The 19,737-nt window shown below is 36.7% G+C and overlaps 1 protein-coding gene across 1 annotated transcript in view; it reads right to left on the reverse strand.

Moving 5' to 3' along the window:
* The window catches only part of ptprea (protein tyrosine phosphatase receptor type Ea), a 37,750-nt gene extending 30,690 nt beyond the window's left edge, over window positions 1-7,060 (reverse strand). Inside the window, exon 1 of the mRNA XM_079260830.1 lies at window positions 7,043-7,060. The gene's annotated coding sequence lies outside the window, so the exon portion shown is untranslated. The remainder of the gene's footprint in view (window positions 1-7,042) is intronic.
* Window positions 7,061-19,737: the final 12,677 nt, after the last annotated feature.

A 19,737-nucleotide genomic window follows, 5' to 3' on the forward strand; every position in this document is an offset into this window, starting at 1 on the left:
ATATATATATATATATATATATATATATATATATATATATATATACACATACATACATACATATATATATATATATATATATATATATACACATACATACATACATATATATATATATATATATATATATATATATATATATACACATACATACATACATATATATATATATATATACACATACATACATACATATATATATATATATATATATACACATACATACATACATATATATATATATATATATACACATACATACATACATATATATATATATATATATATATACACATACATACATACATATATATATATATATATATATACACATACATACATACATACATATATATATATATATATATATATACACATACATACATATATATATATATATACACATACATACATACATACATATATATATATATATATATATATATACACATACATACATATATATATATATATATATATATATACACATACATACATATATATATATATATATATATATATATACACATACATACATATATATATATATATATATATATATATACACATACATACATATATATATATATATATATATATACACATACATACATATATATATATATATATATATATATACACATACATACATATATATATATATATATATATACACATACATACATATATATATATATATATATATACACATACATACATATATATATATATATATATATATACACATACATACATATATATATATATATATATATATACACATACATACATATATATATATATATATATATATATATATATATATATATATATATATATATATATACACATACATACATACATATATATATATATATATATATACACATACATACATACATATATATATATATATATATATACACATACATACATACATATATATATATATATATATATATATATACACATACATACATACATATATATATACACACATACATACATACATACATACATATATATATATATACACACATACATACATACATATATATATATATACACACATACATACATACATATATATATATATATACACACATACATACGTACATATATATATATATATATATACACACATACATACATACATATATATATATACACACATACATACGTACATATATATATATATAACGTGTAAATGTGCGATGTAGAAAAAATGGGATGTAGAAAGCAGTAGTACTACATGAGATGGACAGCTGATTGCCAATCACTCTGTGCAGCCTGTTTCCCTCCATCAGCAACACCAACAAACTGACACAAAAAGTTGACACAGTACTTAAAAGACAGACTGCAGTCTTTTTTTTCTGTTTGTTTGTTTTCAAATTTAACAATGCACAGCTTAAACATCTATAGCAGACCCATAAAACAATGCTTAGCTTTTTTATACTGTATAACGTTATAATCCACCAGTTGACCTTTGGTCATTAGATTCTGTTTTTATCCTGTTTTACACTTCAGTGACCAACCAACAGATTTATTTTTATGACCAGCTACAGTGCTGTGAAAACAACATCTGTACAATCAGCTAAAGCTGCGAATGCACCACCACAGTTCTCCTCATAAATTTCTTTCTAAATTCCTCCCTGACGTAGCATCTCATCCTTGTCCTTCCCTGGTCTCTTTGACAATAACAATTATAATTCCACGGTTGTAATCCCCCATGCTAGTGCATTCATAGTTTTAACCACATGGATTATTTACATCAGCTTGTCCTAGTTCGGCTGTTCTCTCTCCAGCATTGTGATACTTAATCAGCTATAAATGAATTTCGATTGGAATTATTGGAACACGTTCCTATACATGTTTAGCCAGGGCACATCTATAATTGAACAATTTCCTTTATTTTAATCAATCAAAAACTGGGCAAGTCTGATAGGAAGTTGGGTTTAGAACCTATTTAGTTGCTAAAGCAACTGAATAATAAGGTTTTTTGGCACCAGTTGGTTCTCACTGACAATCAAGATTTCATGCTTGAAAGTGCAAACTATTAAACATAGACTAATATTCATTTATTCATTTTCGTCGTGGGGAAGCTGGGGCCTAACCCAGCAGTCTTTGGGCGAAAGGTAGGGTACACCCTGGATAGCTCGCCAGTCCATTGCAGGGCCATAGACTAATAAAAACACATAATATATCAACAAGATGTTAACAAGTTAACACATAAGCAGAACAAAGAAGTGACCACATATATTAATTACTAGATCGGATGGCTTCTCCCTGAAAAGCCAAATCCCTGATTCATGTATATGTAGCACACTAATGATATTATCGCTGCATGGGTATTTATTCATACTGAGCTTGTAGGGGTACAGCTGCACACTCAGAGTTTCCCTTAAAATACAATGGAAGTGTTATTTCTTTAATAGAACCATGCTGGTAAATACCAACTGGATGGATGGATGGACACCAATAACACCTGTACATGCAAACAAACACAAACACTCTGTGAGACTCACTTATTTCTACAGATATCTATAAAGATAAGCTTTGAGGGCAACTGCTGCAACACACAAACACATATATACACACAGAAAGATTTGCAGTGAGTAGGAAGAGATGTCACTTCACACAGTCAGTCACCCTATCAAACTAAAATCCATAAGCAAAGTAATATTTATAGACAAACTCGCAGACAGGACTCTGTGTCAATTTTACCTATTAATTTTCCTTTCTCACGCTTTTCAAAAGTAAAATAAAATAAAAAAAAATTTGTTATTAATGGCAGAGGGGTATGTGACCTTTGCCTGAATGATGCATAATCAAAAACAAATAAAAGGCTCAGCAATAAGGTGTGATAAATATTTAATGACGAGGCTTGAATTAGAAGCAGTAAAAGTGTAGCACCTGCTTCACCAAGTCAGGGAAATGTGAAAGTGAGAGAAGCAGCGATTTATGGTGTTTACAGACAAACTTGAAAGGGACAAAATCAGACCTTCAGTAAAACTGCAGCAAAAGACATTATAATAAATGACACCGTCAGAAACAAGTATTCCTGTGTGTGTGTGTGTGTGTTTAATTTATGCTGCTACCATCAGATGTGTATAAAGTCCCTGATGAGCTAGCCGAACATTTTGGGATAAATGTCACAGAGCAAAAGTACAGGCAGCAAAAAGTAGAGTGATTCTGTTCTCTTTCGTCTGTCTATCTTGCCTCCAAGTCCACTGGTTTATCTTGGCATCCAGATCAGCAGAACACCTACAAATGGCCTTTAGCCAAAGCAAGCAGGATGTCTGTGCAATGATATCATGGTGCAGGACTACTCAGTTTGGTCCCATGAGGGCTGTTGTCCTGCAGGTTTTCAATGTTTCCCTGCTCCAACGTAACTGACTCAATGGATCCTATCAAGTTCTATACAATGACTCATTCATTTGAGTCAGGTGTTGGTGGAGGGAAACATTAAAACCTGCAGGGCTATGGCTCTCATCGGACCAAATTGAACAGTCCTGATTTAGTGGCTCCTCCAAACTTAGCAATCTGTGTTATAATCAAGTGTCTGTAAATTTCTGAGATGGATCAAGCGGGTGAAATTCATTTTTTGACAGACTGAGTACGAGACAAATGACATGAGGTGTCATCTATACATAAATAAGAACCTTAATTTAATTTTCATCCCTGGCTCCAACAAATCAATAATTCATTTAGTGATAGAAGAAGATTTTTTATGCATATTGGAGGTAAGAGAGTCTCAAGAAATAGGTGAGAATCTGCTGCTAAGATTATGTATAATATCTCCCAAATGTTTACATGATGAAAAGTCTCTTGGCTTGGTTTGCCAAGACTCACACAGCCAAACAAGTAATGGATATGGAATGTTAGACAAATGTATGATCACATGGGGATTAATTCGACTGTGATGAGTTTCAACTGAAACTGATTTTGAGTTCTTGTCTGATTTTATTGAAACACCTTCACAACTATCAGATGTATTACTTTGACAGTTGGAACAGGCATTTACTGTAGGACGAATTTGAATAAAGTCAGTGAGTTTCTGGCTTCTTTTGAGAAGCAACAAGCAATTGTTGTTCTGTAAATTAACAGAAACCACCTGAAATTTTGGAAGTGGATAATTTATGCTGCATCTTTGCACATTTTGTTTTATGATTTCTAGGTAGCCCTTAAACCTGGGGTAGGATATGGTGGGGAGTTAGAAAGATTTGAAAGTGGCACCTTGTCTTTGCTCCTCCTCCTCTGGTTTTGTTCCTTGCATGATCCAAGGCTTTTTTATTTGCAGGTTTTGCCACCAATGATTTTCTCTTTCTCTGCTGTTTACCAGGAGGAGGCAAATAAACTGAGCTAGGTTGGGAAAATCCTTCCTGCATTTTCTCAGACATGTTTGCCTTCAGACTTTCTTCTTCACTATGTATTGTCATCCTAACACGCTGTTTATATGCAGGGTGTGGCTATCAGGTATGCTCTGCGGGAAGGGGAGGAGGGAAGTTGGGAGAAGAAGCTCACGAAATTTAAGAAATGAACAACTCCATTTCGGTCCAAATGCTTGGATTGTTCAGAGTTTTTACAGATTTATAGTAAACTGAGGTGTCCAACTATATTTTATTGTTCATGATTGCAAAACCCAGAGTAAAAGAAATGTCCGTGAGCAAGATTACCAACTACAGCTTTAAGATAAAACTTAACACTTATTCCTGCTTGAATACTTTCAGTTTAATTTAAAGTTGCTCTTTGACTCTAAAGCCATAAAAGATGATTACAAGCCGAAATAAAGCGACTGAGTTAAGTGTGCAGCATGTACGCAATTAATCGAGCTGTGAAGTTAATTTAATCATTTACGATGGAACCAATTTGCTGCTACAACAGCTAAATTGTTAATAAACCGAGCCCCCTTCTGTGTATGCACAGTGAAACAAAGAGAAAATAGTCCAAATAATCAATCGATTCCAGCTGTGCACTGTGCTTGTGAATGTGTTATGTGAATATACAACCCAGTCGTCAGCCAGAGGCTTCTTCAGCTCTGCTTCAGCTTAAGAACAGTATACAAGGTCTTTTCTTGCCCACAGGAACAGTTTTATGTATTGACAGTTTATACAAACAATGATTAGTTTATTTATACAGCGTGGTTATGGTTTTCTTTAAAACATCAGGGGACATCAAAATTTTAAGTTTATTAATGCAGATATTTGTAATTCAGCTTGTGACAGTCTTAGCCACACTTTGTGCTGTACTCTGTGGTTTAAAGCATAATTGTGTTTCTCATTGCATTATTTGTACAAACAATGCAAAAAGAAGCAAAGTTGAGGATAAATTAGCAAAATGTAGCTTCTTATTCAATAACACTAAAAACTGTTTATTATATACATCTACCTACACACCTCATAATATGCAGTGGATTGTTTATGATTGGGATTTAACAACAATTTTAAAAAAGGAAGATGAGTTGAGACAGTCTGTCAACTCATTTGTCAGTCTCTAGACCCAGACGTGACTTACCCCTCGCCACAGGCTGCAAAATAAAAATCCTCCGTTCATTAAAAGTGCTACGTGAGAAGACAGATTTTATTCAACCCTCCATCTAGCAATCTGACATACATCCCCTCCATACAGACATACATGCCTCCATTCCTTTCCTGATTTCACATCCTTTCCCAAAGCTCACTCTCCCAGGCGCCTTGGAGCTGCTCAGACAGAACAGATTTAGGATTAAACAAGCCCCCAACTGAGGATTCCCTACAACATCTAAAGTCTATGAACCTCATGTGGTAAATATTCATGACAAAGAAATTGTGGTACACAACGAGAAGGGAGGAGACAACACATGAGCGCAGATAGGCCTTTATTTACCATCCTGTTCTACCCACACAAAGGCAACAACCATATAGACTGACATTATTGGGTACATAAGAAACGTGCACCCACACAAAATGGGGAAAAAATAAAGTGGTGGATTTCTCAAGCTATCTGTGTGTATATCTGGACACAGCCCAAGGCAGCATGTCTTGGATGTCTGCACAACCTTGTCTGGGAACGGGGAGTTTTCACACTCTGGTGAGAAAGCTATGAAAGCCTTCATTTATTTCACAAGAACACTGCCAAAAGTAGAAACAAAATGAAACAAAAATCTACCTGTGAACTGATATAATACTGAACTTATGAGGAAAAGCTTTTTTTGTTGAGAAATTAGACAAGTCATTGGATATTCAGTATATATTCCAACAAATAAGCCATTAAAAAAAATTGAAATTCAATGATTTGAGGAACTTTTATTGGCATACCAGTTCATGGTACACATTAGCAGTACAAAATTAGGACTCAGGTCCTGGGATAGGAGCTAAAAATGGCCTAAAACAATAAAAACAACCAGAAATAAATAAAAACAAGGGTAAAAAAAAAAATAAATAAAAAAATAAAAAAAACATATTCACTAAAAATACAGGAAAATATACAAAAGAATTTGAATATAAAGAGCACTGTTAATGTTACATCACCACTTCCCCTTTTGTGCCTGTAAACTTAACTTTGCTCAGGGGAAATATCTTTTAGCTTCAGATTCTTTGTGCATCTTTATGAAGCTGACTCAAAAGGCCTGACATCCCCAAGCAGGAAGAGAAACAGTTTAGATCATATCCTGTGTGTGAACTATGGCTTACAGGCAAACATGGGAGGTATAAAATTAGCCGGACTGTGAGAACTAGAAAGTCACAGAGCAGAGGCCGAGCGAGAGGAGGGCTGGCCACTCTAGCAAACACAAAAGGAATACGGCACTTGGAAAGAGACATAAGTGGAACAGCTCTAGTTGGCTTCCTGTCAACTCTGACTGGATTACCAGACATGGAACCATTTGATCAATGCTAGCTTGTATGTATGGCATATTAGGTCAGATCAATGGGGAATAACACATTAAAAGTCTATTTTGGAGTTATGACTGAGAACATTTATTTAAACACTCACTAGTAAAGTGTTAGCATTAAAACCAGGGGCGGATCTACAGAGGGGCAATGAACGGCAACTGTCCACCTACTTTCGCATTCCACATGTCCACCTCCCTGTGACACAGAATGGAAAGAGAAAGAAAAATATGACATAATATAAAAATGTCACATAAATAAAATGCTAGTTTAATAGAAAAAGTAAAATCCACACCTCTTGTCTATGGGGCAACCAAAAAATCTCTGGAGGGCGTTATTAGGCTGAACTTGTCAGCTTTCAAATGCATGGTACGACTAAATTGAAACCAATTATGTTTGCTTTTCTTTATTTGGTTTCATAGTGCAGATAGTCCCCCTGCAATGGGGGATGAATTATCAGATTATCAAAGCAGTGCAGTGTGAAAAGGCTGTGGCAATAAACACACAAAGTATCAGAATATGTGAGGGGTTATTTTCACACTATGAAGCTTGTTAGATATAGTTTGAAGCGTAATGACAGTGCTCCAAAAAAATTTACATTCTATACTTGAGAAAAGACCCCTTTTCTCAAGTAAGGGGTCTTAGTCTAAAGTGTAGTTTTGCATCTGCAATCTATGCTGATGGATTGCATTTAAGTGTGCATTGGTTTGAAGTCCCTGCTTTATGTTTTTAACTCATTTAAATGGTTTTGCAGATGTCCAAATGACTCTATTCTCTTCGGAGGATAAAGGATGCCGAGATGTGTGGGAATTGGTTTTGTTCAGTTTACTTTAATGAAAGTTGGCACTAAAGACCCAAATAAAGCCAAATAAAGTTCACAAAGTAGTTGCAACTTTGACTATTTATGCTTGGCATTGTGCAAATTACCCACATGTTCTGTTAACCTGTTTATCAACTAAAAAAAAAACAACAAAAAAAAAAAAAAACCCACACAAGCAAAACAATGAAGTTAAACAGGTCAGTTTTGAGATAGAAAAGATGAGTATTGTTACTGTTTTAATCCGTTTTGTCAATTTGAATGACTGCTTTCTCAAAATACTGCAATCCCTTGTTAGAGTATAAGGGATTGTGTCAAAATAAAGATTGGATGCTTTGGTTTTATTCTATGTTCTCAATTAAACCAGTAGCAACTAATCTGCTATTTCTGGAGCACAAATGCCATTTTTGCTCGACTGGAACTTTTAAATAGGGGTATTTCTGCTAAAAACAAGCTAATGTAATCTTTTCCCAATACAAGAAGTATCCTGTGTATCCTCAGCACTGTGAGGGCTGCAGTGCATTCTAAATTAGTCCAGTAACTACCAGTAACCTCCCAAAGGATAAGCCTAATACTGCGACAACATGAAGGGGTGGCATTACTCAGTTTTTGAAAAGCATGACTTCCTCATATAATGAGACTATTTTATTATTCCTGATCAGGTTGAGAATATCATCCTCACATAACTAAAGTGAGAGTACGCTGCCATCAGTCTTGAAGTCTGACCACACACTCAAGTGATACCGACCCATCAACACTAACTGGAGCCGAAACCAGCAATCACAGCAGTTGTTTGACATGAGACTAAATGCCAACTGCTACGGACCACATCATACAGTCCTGGATGAAGTCTGCCTGGAGCAGGAAGTAAAAGCTCATAGGAAGAACAAACTGTCAACCTAAATCAACAGGATGGGGATGATTTAGAGGTCGACATCCACTGCACTTAGAAGTAAAGACCAGCCACGCCTGAAATAAAGGCCTAAAACCTCTTTGTATCTCTTTCTTCAAAGGTATCATTTCAGCTAATCTAAAAGGCATGGCTGTGCATGAATAAATACTACAATCTTTTCATCAGGCAGTGGGGAATTTGCACCTCCACCCCACACTCTCCAGGAAGCAGTAATGTAAATACTCTGACTGGAACCCATGACTGGTTAACATGTAACAAGAAACATTCTGGAGGAGCATCTTGGAGACCAAAAGGAAAACAGTCTTAATATGACTAAAAATGAAGCTTTGATTTGCATCACAAACAGGCCTGAGAGAATTCTGTCCTCGCAAATCAAACATTCTCAACAGCAGGATATCCTCTTGGATTTCATATTTTCCAGGGGCTCCGATTACAGACGCAAAATCCATGTTATTTTAATCTTGTGCTTACCTGCATTACAGCAACCCCAAGGGAAATCATGTTTAAAAAAGCTAAGAAACAGGCCATGCAGCTCGGTCTTTAACAGGTAACAGGAAATTGGCCATTCAGCAGATCATCTACAGTAGCTCGTCCAGGCGGCGCACAGACTGATGGATGGCAAGTCACACTCAAGCAGCGACACCATTGATTTCTTTCTCATCCAACCCCAGAACTGCTGATTCAAGATAATGTTACATTTAAAAGGCCTTGCTGTGATGTTCTGATGATAAATTCAGCAGCTTGAACAGATAAATAAGTCTGGTTACAATGACAGGTGAGATTTATTTCCAGGGAACAGATATATTTGTCTGTTCTGTTACATTACTTGTCAGTCATTTTATAGTGGGCATTTCTTTATTTCTAGTGCTATGTTGCCCCTTTAAATTAGATCATGGAGAGGGACTAAAATGTCCATCCACTATATAACACTGGTAATCCTATCATGTTAAGATGAAAAATCTTTTAATAAGGACAAAAATGTAATAGCCGTTATATCCTGTAAATCTAATGAACTGGTCCACTAATCTGAGACATCAATGTTCTTCTTCACCTTGTCAGTAAGTCTGAAACAGCGCTATACAGTGACATTTACAATACTGCAGAAGAAACCATCAACTATTCAAAGGTTAACAGATTGATCTACAGCCTTTCCAGATACCGACTTTCTTTCACTTCAGCAAGACAGACCCATCCATCTATTTTCTATACATGCTTAATCCATTGCAGGTGCTGTGAGGGTCTGAGAGGCTGAGTACATCCTAGAAAGGTCGGCAGTTCATCCTGGAAAACAAGGCAGTCAGAACGTGCATTTCTACGTTTGTCCAATTAAAACCTAAACAGTTCAGTTTGATCAAAGACTTTGAAAATGAAGACTTGAACACCCACGTAATGAGGGGGGAGAGTTGAGAACGTTTCTGCATATAAAGTGGGTCTGAAACTGGCCTTGGTGCTCTAAGAATGCTTAACTTCTCCTGTCATGATTTCAATCTAAAAACAGCTTAAGATGATATTTCGGCATAGATTTAGAAACCAGTTACAGCATTAAACCACCGTAGATATCAACCATCTGATTTTTTCTTATAAAACAACGGATGTATTTAAAATGTACAGAGCCATAAAGATGCCCAATTCTCCACTATTGGACTATATTGTGATCCATGATGTAATAAGTCAACCAGAAAAAGCATAATATTGTCAACAAGCTAAAAGAGTAGAGATGCACTGATTAGCTTTACTGGGGTTCTAATCCAATTATGACATCTGAAATTTAAGTATTGGCTGACACCAATACTTTAAGATACCAAATCTGTTTACGTGAACATTATTGTTGTAATCTTCATTAATTGTGTTGTTGTTATTGAGTGAAGTTCCTTTGGGCTGTAGTAAACCACACATTACTTCTGAGTAAGAGAGCAAAGGATAAATGACAGGAATCCAGTTTAAATGTCCAAAATAATTTATAAGAAAAAAGCCTTCAAAAATTCACTTGAAGACAATGTCTAGAATTCTTCATAATCCTAATTAAAAACAAAGATAGGTAATGCAGCAGTAACAACAGCTTTTCTAATAATTAAGGTTCAGGACAATGTGTTGAAAGGGAACAACAGATTGTAGTTTGCAGTATGGGATCATAGGGCTCATTTCTGCAGAAGCATAGAAGCTGTTGTTAGTTTAATTTGAAGAGTTTACAAAAGGGACTTTACCAGTTGCAAATGTTTCAAATGCTCCACAATTGTATGTGCATTAGCAAAAGCGTTGCTAAAGCTGTGCTGTGAAATTAGCCCATCATGTTTAAAAAGTTCCAGGTATGAGAAAGACAACTTAAGATGAACACTCCTGCGTCTTGCTTCACGATCTCCAAGTGAGTTGCGTTGTCATACAGGGTTGCAGCATTTTAGCTAGTGAATTTATCCTGACCTAGAATTGTTTTGGACAGATAGATGCTAGAATTACTGCTTCGCTGGAATGCTTTAGTGAGTGTCTGAGCGTGTTTCTTTCTCGTCCCGTCTTAACTAAGCAACTTTTTACCTTGAAAACTTGGAACCCTAGGATGTACACACTTTCTAAATTACTGTCTTGCTTTTCTATGTTTCCTGACTAAAATGCATCAAAATTAATGACACACTTCATTAGCAAAGGCAGCTCATTCCCAAGAAGACTTTTCAGTCCAGGTGATCAGTGATGCATCTAAACTGGAAAATCAGAGTAAAAAACTTAGTCATATATAAACTAGTCATTTATACAAGTTCCTATGGCTGTGATGGACTGGTGACCTGTCCAGGGTGTACCCTGCCTCTCGCCCAATGATTGCTGGGATAGGCTCCAACTTCCCTGTGACCCTTGATTGAACTAAACGGTTATAAAATGAATGAATGAATTCCAGTGGAAATATTTGAACCGATTCTTAGTTGAGATATTTTGTTTGCCTTAAACCTCCATAATACTCATAATATTAAAAGCATGGGACCACAGGAGATCCCTTTGTGGATCGGTGAGGTGTATTGTAGAATTCAGCCAAATATCCAATCCATCAATAATGTTACTATCAGAGCCCAATATCGACACTGGGTTGGATTGGTCCTGACTCTGAAAAAGAGGGTGCATTAGCATCTATTGTAGCAGAGACAGAGATAAGTCAATAAACTGACTCCCCTCCAGTGCTTCTAAAAACGTATGGCTCAACTGGTCAGCACCTATTATCTCTGTTGCTTTTGGTCTGGACGAATATAACAACTTAAATGGCAAACTAAATGTAAAGAGCTTTGTAGAAGACAGTGAAAGCTAAAAAAATCTTACACCATTATCTTAAGTTATAGCTGTTGACTGTAAGGTCTTTTCAGTATTTATTATCTGATGCAGATTGTATACAATACAATGCTGTTTATGACTAGAATACAGGCTAAGGTAGATACTGTCATATGTAGATGCTTGTTTTCATCTGATAAAAATCCAATTGGTGACAATAGTAACAAATCAGACTTAAATTTAGGACGAATTCAGTAGCTTGCCCTGAAACACTATTTGCTTTTGATTTGTTTTGCACTCTGCAGAGCACTGTTTCAAATAATAAATGAATGACTAAGAATATGTATGCATGGGTAATTAGGAACATTGTTTTACAGCTACATGCTCTGCAGATTATCACACATTTATTTTTTTCAGATTTTTTGTTAATTTACCAGGCTCATAAAATAACTTAGTTGCTCATTCTGCGAGAGGAAAACCAAACAATATGTATAAATTAGCTCACTGATTAATGCATGCATTACCTATTCAATTTTCTCCCCATATCTTTTATTTTCACTTGTTCACAAAAAAAAAAAAAGAGTGGCTACTTAAAGAGAATAAAATGTAGAAATGCAAACTACAAAACAAGTGCACAATATGACTAATTACATTTCTAGCAAATGCACTATTTGCAATTTTCTTGGTTTTATGCTGAACAAAAGGAGCAATATCTAAGTGACACTGGTTAAATCAAATGAAACACTGAAGCAGTTTTGTATTGGAAGCAGTCTCAGTTGTAATTCTATCAGATTTGGCATTATTAAAAGGGAGATTCAGTTCAGGGCTGGTGTCATGCTACCTGTCACGGGAATTACTGGTGTGGATGTTAGTAAAGAGCTGTAAACAAAAGGCTGCACGTGCACAGCTCTGAGGAGCACAGATAAGAAGCTGGGGGTGTGGGGTGAAGGGGTATGATCACGGTGCCAGCCTAGCAGCTGTGTGATGGATTTCACACATCTTCTCATCTATCTCCGCATCCCTCTGTGATAAACAAAGAGCTCTTTTTGAGGGCATGCCATGTAGAATCACCATTTTTCCCCCATTCATATCATTTGCCCTCACTGCACGATATGCACGACTGCACACACCCCATGCTTGTTTAGCAGGCAATTATTGTGCCTGTCAGGCACGTGGGTTTCATAGGGAGGAATTTTTTTCCAAGAAGAAAGAAACGTAAGCATGCAAACAAACAAAAAATAATAATTTTTAAGTTCATAAACTAGGCTGTCAGGGGGAAAAAAGCCTAAATTCAAAGAGACTCCATGAGTGTGTTTGATGGCAAAGCTGTTTTGTTTGCTTCTACTATCAGTAAACGCAGTATCTTGGATACCCAGCACACAAAATCTAAACAGGATGTTGAATTCCTCATGACATCAGTGACATTACACAAGCAAATAACAACAGAGATGCAATGTCAGCTTCTCCAGAGGGTCAAAAAATGTGCGGATTAGACTGTCATTAATACTGAATCTGGATTACTGCAATCCTGCGGCAGCTCTACGCCTACAGATTACTTCTGTCCCAGCCACAGCAATGAAAGACAATGGCACTATTTGTTCACGAAGAACTGACAGTACCGCACAGTAACAATGAGGGACTTAGTTCTAATAGGGTCAGGAGTGATTAGACAAGCGGCAGCACTGGCAGTCCACAGAGAGACTCAAGATCCTCAATAGCCCCCCCTCCCAACCACTAAATCCAAATGGATTTGTTTGATTCTGACCAAACCCATGACAATTAGCCTATTGGTGAAGTTAGCTGTTAAAATTCAGGTTAAATGCACAAAAAAGTGTCTCACATTATGATCTTAAAACATTTCCTCTGTATTAAAAACAAATTTAGTGCAGGAGCACGGAACAGTGATAAAAATGGCACCCGACTGTCTAGACGTCTTCACATATCTTGTGATGGTCGCTGTGAGTGCTGCCAGGCTTTTGATGCATAATTTATTAGCTTCCCAGCAAAAAGTTGGAGGATTTCACAGACACATATGAAGCAAATGGAGGCGTTGCATGGCCATATTTATTTTGCTACAAACTTCAAGTCAATGTCCAAAAATACGTTCAGCAGCATGAAAGTCCTCTAAATAGCAAGTAAAACGATTCTGCTATTTCGATTCTAACATTAACAGTATTTAATATGTTTTCCTTTGTTCCATTAAAAAAAAACGACTTTTGAGTTTAAATCAGGGGATAGTTTTATTCTATGAATAAGTATGAATGCAAAGAGAAGGTTACTGATATCTTTTCATTTTACATAAGGTGCACTATTATGGTTGCAGTGGAAAATCAACAGAGAGACACAAAGTGAAAAAAGTCTGAAGCTTAATGGCATTATAGATAAAATCAGAGATACAAGGAAAGAAAGAAAGAAAGAAAGAAAGAGGGAATACAGATCAGTCAGCGTGACCTGTCCTTGCCACACAAAAACAAATGACATCAGAGTAGCTGCCAATCAGCTGATGTGATTCAGACAGAGCCCAGTAGAAATCGCCCCAGCTGTTTCCTGACACTTTGCTATAAGCCTATCAAAAGCCGTAAAACGGCTCACTTGAGTCACACAGTGGATTACCAAAAGCCAATGTGGCACATTTAACATTTGAATTCATACTTTGGAAGATTGGAATTCCCTATTCTCAAAGCTGCTGATGGCCTGAGCAGCAGCTCAACCATTGCTTCAGCAAAGTGATTCTGAGACACCTCAGTCTAATTTAATTCCAAACAAATTAAAAGAAATTGACGTTGGGAAAAAAAAGTAAACATAATCACAGTAGTTTATGAGGCTGATGGTTTCATTAGTTACTGCTTTGATGAGAATGCAAAACCATCACAAAGAAAAGCACAGACCAACATTTCAAACCCATCAATCTCATTACGCCACTTATTGAGTGGAATCTAAGCTTGTCATTAGAGTAAATAAAATCATAAATCTACTGACTGGGTTTGTATAATTTAAATGCCAGCAACTGAGATTGCAACCAATAAATAAGACACCCTGAAATCAAGGCCCCCAGGCAATGAAAGGATTGACAGCTAGTTGAGCAGTAACTAAAGCAGGACTTAACAAATGTTCAGTTTTGCTTTCCTAAGAGCTAGGGTTGCACAATTTAGAAAAAACCTGCAAACGGCAACATTGTTGGATTGTGCAAATGCAATATGACTTGAAGTTACAAATGCAGTAATTAATCATCCCAATGTCATATGCATTAACAAGCGCTACATCTGTGCATGCTGGTTACACATTTAACCGTCTTAATTAATAAGTTCTATGTAAAACTTTTATGACTACTACTTGGAAGAAAAATGTCTTACATTTTGATGGGACTTAACCAGCTAAAAGGACAAACGAACAATAAAGATACCTGTAAAATATTGCACACTCTGCTATGTTGTCAATGTGTATATTAATACGGCAAGAACAATATTTTTACTACTTTTACCTTGACAGCTCTGACTTACTATATGTTAAATTTTAAACTGAGAGCTATAGATCAGTGCAAACAAACTTAATATTTAAAGTTTTTGTTTTGTAAATCCACAGATCTGATGTTTCTGAGAGCATGCTGCATTGAAGAATATTGACAGAAAATCATTTTAAATCTGTCAAACAACCAACCATCAAAAGCGGAGTGTGATACAGCCAGAGTTCAGATAGTGTTACAACACTTTGACTGTAACGCCTTATTTAATTATCTCTTTCAAAGCCACAGGCTCATTTAAATCACAAACAAAGACCTTAATATTAAAAACTGAAGGGCTCTATACTTGCAAATATCTTCCTATGAAGTAGGGCTGGGCGATATGACCAAAATTTCATATGCTGATACAGCTCATTATATATCCCCATAACAATATACATAACAATATAAATTGTTAGTGTAATTTTGTGTCAGTCATCAGTTATTTGTCAGTTGTGACTGGTAACAGCAGCAGTGTTCTCCTTCCATCTGTGGGAACCACGGCTGTATGGCGTTTCACAGGTAGATGCCTGTTGCAGCGTTCGCGTCTGGAGTTTATTATGAGCCCTTTCGCCTCCACTTGACACTGCTTTTGCTCGTTAACTCTATTCTTTATTCTCTATTCTTTATCTTGATTCTTGTGCAGGTGATAAAATGAGTTAGTTGTGCTGGAGTACATTGTTGGGACTGTGAGCTAGTCTGTTGTCTGCTCCACGTTGGTCTTTTTATATCCAAACCGCATCCATGTGACAGAAATTGCCCCTTTTATGAACAAGCTCATCAGTTTTAGTTGGCTGGTCATCTTTTAGTGAATTATACTGCTCTGAAACGAGTCTGCGACTGTTTTCCTCTATGTTTTTACATATTGTAGCGTGCATGCCGTAAAGCGCATCTTCACGTAAAATACTGCAGTAAAGCACCTTATTGTGGCGTAAACAATAGAACTTCATGAGAAACGATAGACATTTTCTACCGTACAAACAATATATACATTTATATCACCCAGCCCTACTATGAAGTATCCTGGATTAAAATATAGAATTAAATTGAAAGGTCCTTTATGTAATATATCGGAAAAAAAATAACATCATGCTGCTTCTAAAGCGGCAGATTCCTAAGGCAATAAAGTCACAGTGGCAGGTTTGTGACAGAGTGGTGTTGACAGTAATTAAAAGCAGTTGGACACACTCTGTTAAGTGGTTTCAGTGTCTTTGATAAGGTTGTTCTACAATGACAAGCAACAAAAATCTGTTGCAAACAAAACACTTGCAGAAACCATTTCACAATTTGAGGGCCCACCTTTGGCAACTTGTTTGCCACATCTAAGTATTGTCATGTTATATCTTTATACCACCACAACTAGAAATTTATTAGACAGTCTGCATAGGTGAGCTTTATCAACCACAATAGATTTAAAGTTAAGAGGGTGACTAGCCTGATCTTATGGCAGATAAAAAAAAAAATAAAAAAAAAGAGCATTACAACATTCTAGAAAGCTTTTATGCATTACTTAAACAGCTTAAACATTACTTAAGTTTCAGCATATGACCAAGTTGATGTTCGACACTTCCACACATCTGCTAAAATCCAGCTCAGTGTGTCACAACACAAATCATGACATCAAGTTTCTACACCTGGCAAAGGTTTGTTTCTCTGCAAGCACTTATGAGGAAATAGATGGAGTTGGAGGACTGTAAATCCATGCAGCTACATGTAAGAGTGGTAATTCAAGACTAAAGCTGGATTTACACTCACACAGTGTCTGCGTACAGCAGCGCTGGTATAACTGAAGCTGGTGAAATGTGCCCTCACACTCGAGCATATGGTTACACCACGGTGTGACAGTTTCGCTTCCATGTTTACTGCACAAATTTAGCCAAGAACTTGAGAAAAACAGACGCATGTAATCACAAACTGGCCAATCACAAGGGAGAAGTTCTGCGTAACTGTACTGCAAGTAGGGATGCACATCAGGGCTGGAACAGGTGTGCATCAAGCCTCCACAGACCTATTCAGAGTGTACACAGAGGTGACACTGTAACCGACGCTGCACAGACCCTGCACAAGTATAAATCCAGCTTAAGCTTGCATAACATGATGGTTTATAGTCCTAATTCTTTTCTCCTCCCATTTTAACTCGCTATTTCTCTCTTTCACAGTGGTTTCATCTGAGACTGAGCCACAACTTACACATTCTGCACTTAATGGCTTCTGAATGAAGTCAAATGACAAATTAAAAACAAAATGAACAAATAATTTTTATTACAGTCGTGAGAGGTGCCTTATAACAATTTGCAGTTGTGGATTGTGCCACTATTAGAGATGTGGGCAAATGTACCTGAGACATGGTTAGACTAGGCTGGAGTGACACAGCTCAACTGACAAGTCAAAGTGCTTTACATAAAACTTTAAAACTTATCCCCACTGCCTATGGAGTTTTGGCAACTGAAACTTCTTGAGTTATCTTTAGACAAAATACCATGGTTTGGATTAAACCCTGAATTTTTTCACAAAGCATCACTGTTGTCAGGAGATGGAACAGAGACGGGACTGATTTGACTTAGAGATGTTCATGTTACCATGAGGAACATGGTCAGCTTCACCTGTGGTAACATGGCAACACGTTTATGTGGTGACCAGCATGTGTGCTGCTGAGTAACCAGCAGCACACATGCAAAGGTTAGACACTGACTTGCACCAGATCTTTGTGGAGAATTGTAATGGCTGAAGGTTCTTATTAAAAATAAATAAATAATTCAATAATTAAAAAATTAACTAAATAAATAAATCAAATAAAAATTGATCAGATAAATAATTACAAGTATACACCCAAAAAAGTGTACTGTAGAGATGCAAATGCTATGTTTTATAACTGGTTAATCTAATAAAGTTGCTTCAAACAGCAAATGTATAAATTTTATGTGTGATAGACTGCATGAATGATTGTTGTTTAAAAATTAAGTTAAATGTCTGTAAACTAGATATAGGACAGAGTTTACATGGGGTCATCCCTGCTTTATGTCAGTTTATTCTAAACTCTGGCAAAAAAAAAAGGAGAAAAACCAAAACAAATGACTTTTTAACACATATGCAGCTATAGTAGTGCCTCCTTGACATTTCTACCAGATACTGCCCTTTAAGAAAGGAGAGCCAAGAAACAGACACCACCCCTGCTACCAACATCCAAGCTGGATCTGAAGGAAACCTAACTGGACACATGCAAATGAAAGATGTGTTAAAAATTCCTCTCGATGTTGGGGGGAGTATAGGGGTAATGTTCTGACACCAGTAACCATAGCTCCCTGTATTTCATCTTCTCCAGTACTGCTTGTGGTTGTCGTTGAAATTAAATATACATCCACCCCCCATTTTCCAGTCCCTCTTCCCCTTCCCTTTTCATTTCCATCCCAACCCCCCTTCATATTTTGACAATAACCAATTACAGGCAGAGGAATGCAGAGGAAAATGTGTAGCCTGGAGCATGTAGGACGGTATATCAGACACCACACCGATATGATAGGATCAACACGGGTTGGGAAGCTATGAAAATAAGCCTCTGCTTTACTTTCCTCTTATTTTTGGAGCTCATCAGTGACAGCCATGGTGGCAGCTAGCTGTATCATACTCCCGCAGGCAGATAATGAAAACAATCAAGTGGAGACGTGGGAGTTCTGGCTGCTTTCAGGACAAAAAAGTGCACGGTGCTAAAGGACAGAATGTGGACCAAGTATTCAAATAAAGTGCGTTCAAAAGGGGATTCTAAATCGTTTCTAATAATGAGTCTGTACCTCGAAGCTGAAGGCATCTCTCAAGGCTAACTAAGCAGCTAACTAGTCCCCTGCTGTGGCCCGGCTGCTGGACGTGATAGTACAGTGAAGCTTTACTAACACAAAAGCCTTACATTTATTTCCTGTTGGGGTCCTGCCAAATTGGACAGGCATCACGGATGGCTCAGAGCACTGTGCCCAAAGTGTGGCTCAGACACAACAGGCTGGATATTTGCCTCCAAGAAGAGCGCAGCAGCAGACGTTTAAAGTGCAATAAAAACAAAGCCAGAAGTTAGAGCATCTGCCGTCTGCCTCCTCATCAAATAGTAGTTCTTCCCAGGAAATCAAAAAGATTGAAAATGAGGGAGCGTCATGGTGTATTCAGAGGGCAAGGAGTTTTCCCTCTCCAGGGACAACAGATCTGATGATCAAATCCCTTCCTGTCTCCACGTTGATCTCCTCTCTCTGCAGCAAACAAAATAGATTTTTCTTGTCTCCAATATCAGCCATGTGTCACACTGCACTGCACAACAGAGTAAATGCTGTGCATACAGTCAGGAGTGACTGTATATGCAAATAAATAAATAAAATTAAATAAAATAATAAGAAAGGAAGCAAATTACAGT

Source organism: Telmatherina bonti, assembly GCF_933228915.1.
Source record: "Telmatherina bonti genome assembly, chromosome: 21".
NCBI lineage: Eukaryota > Metazoa > Chordata > Actinopteri > Atheriniformes > Telmatherinidae > Telmatherina > Telmatherina bonti.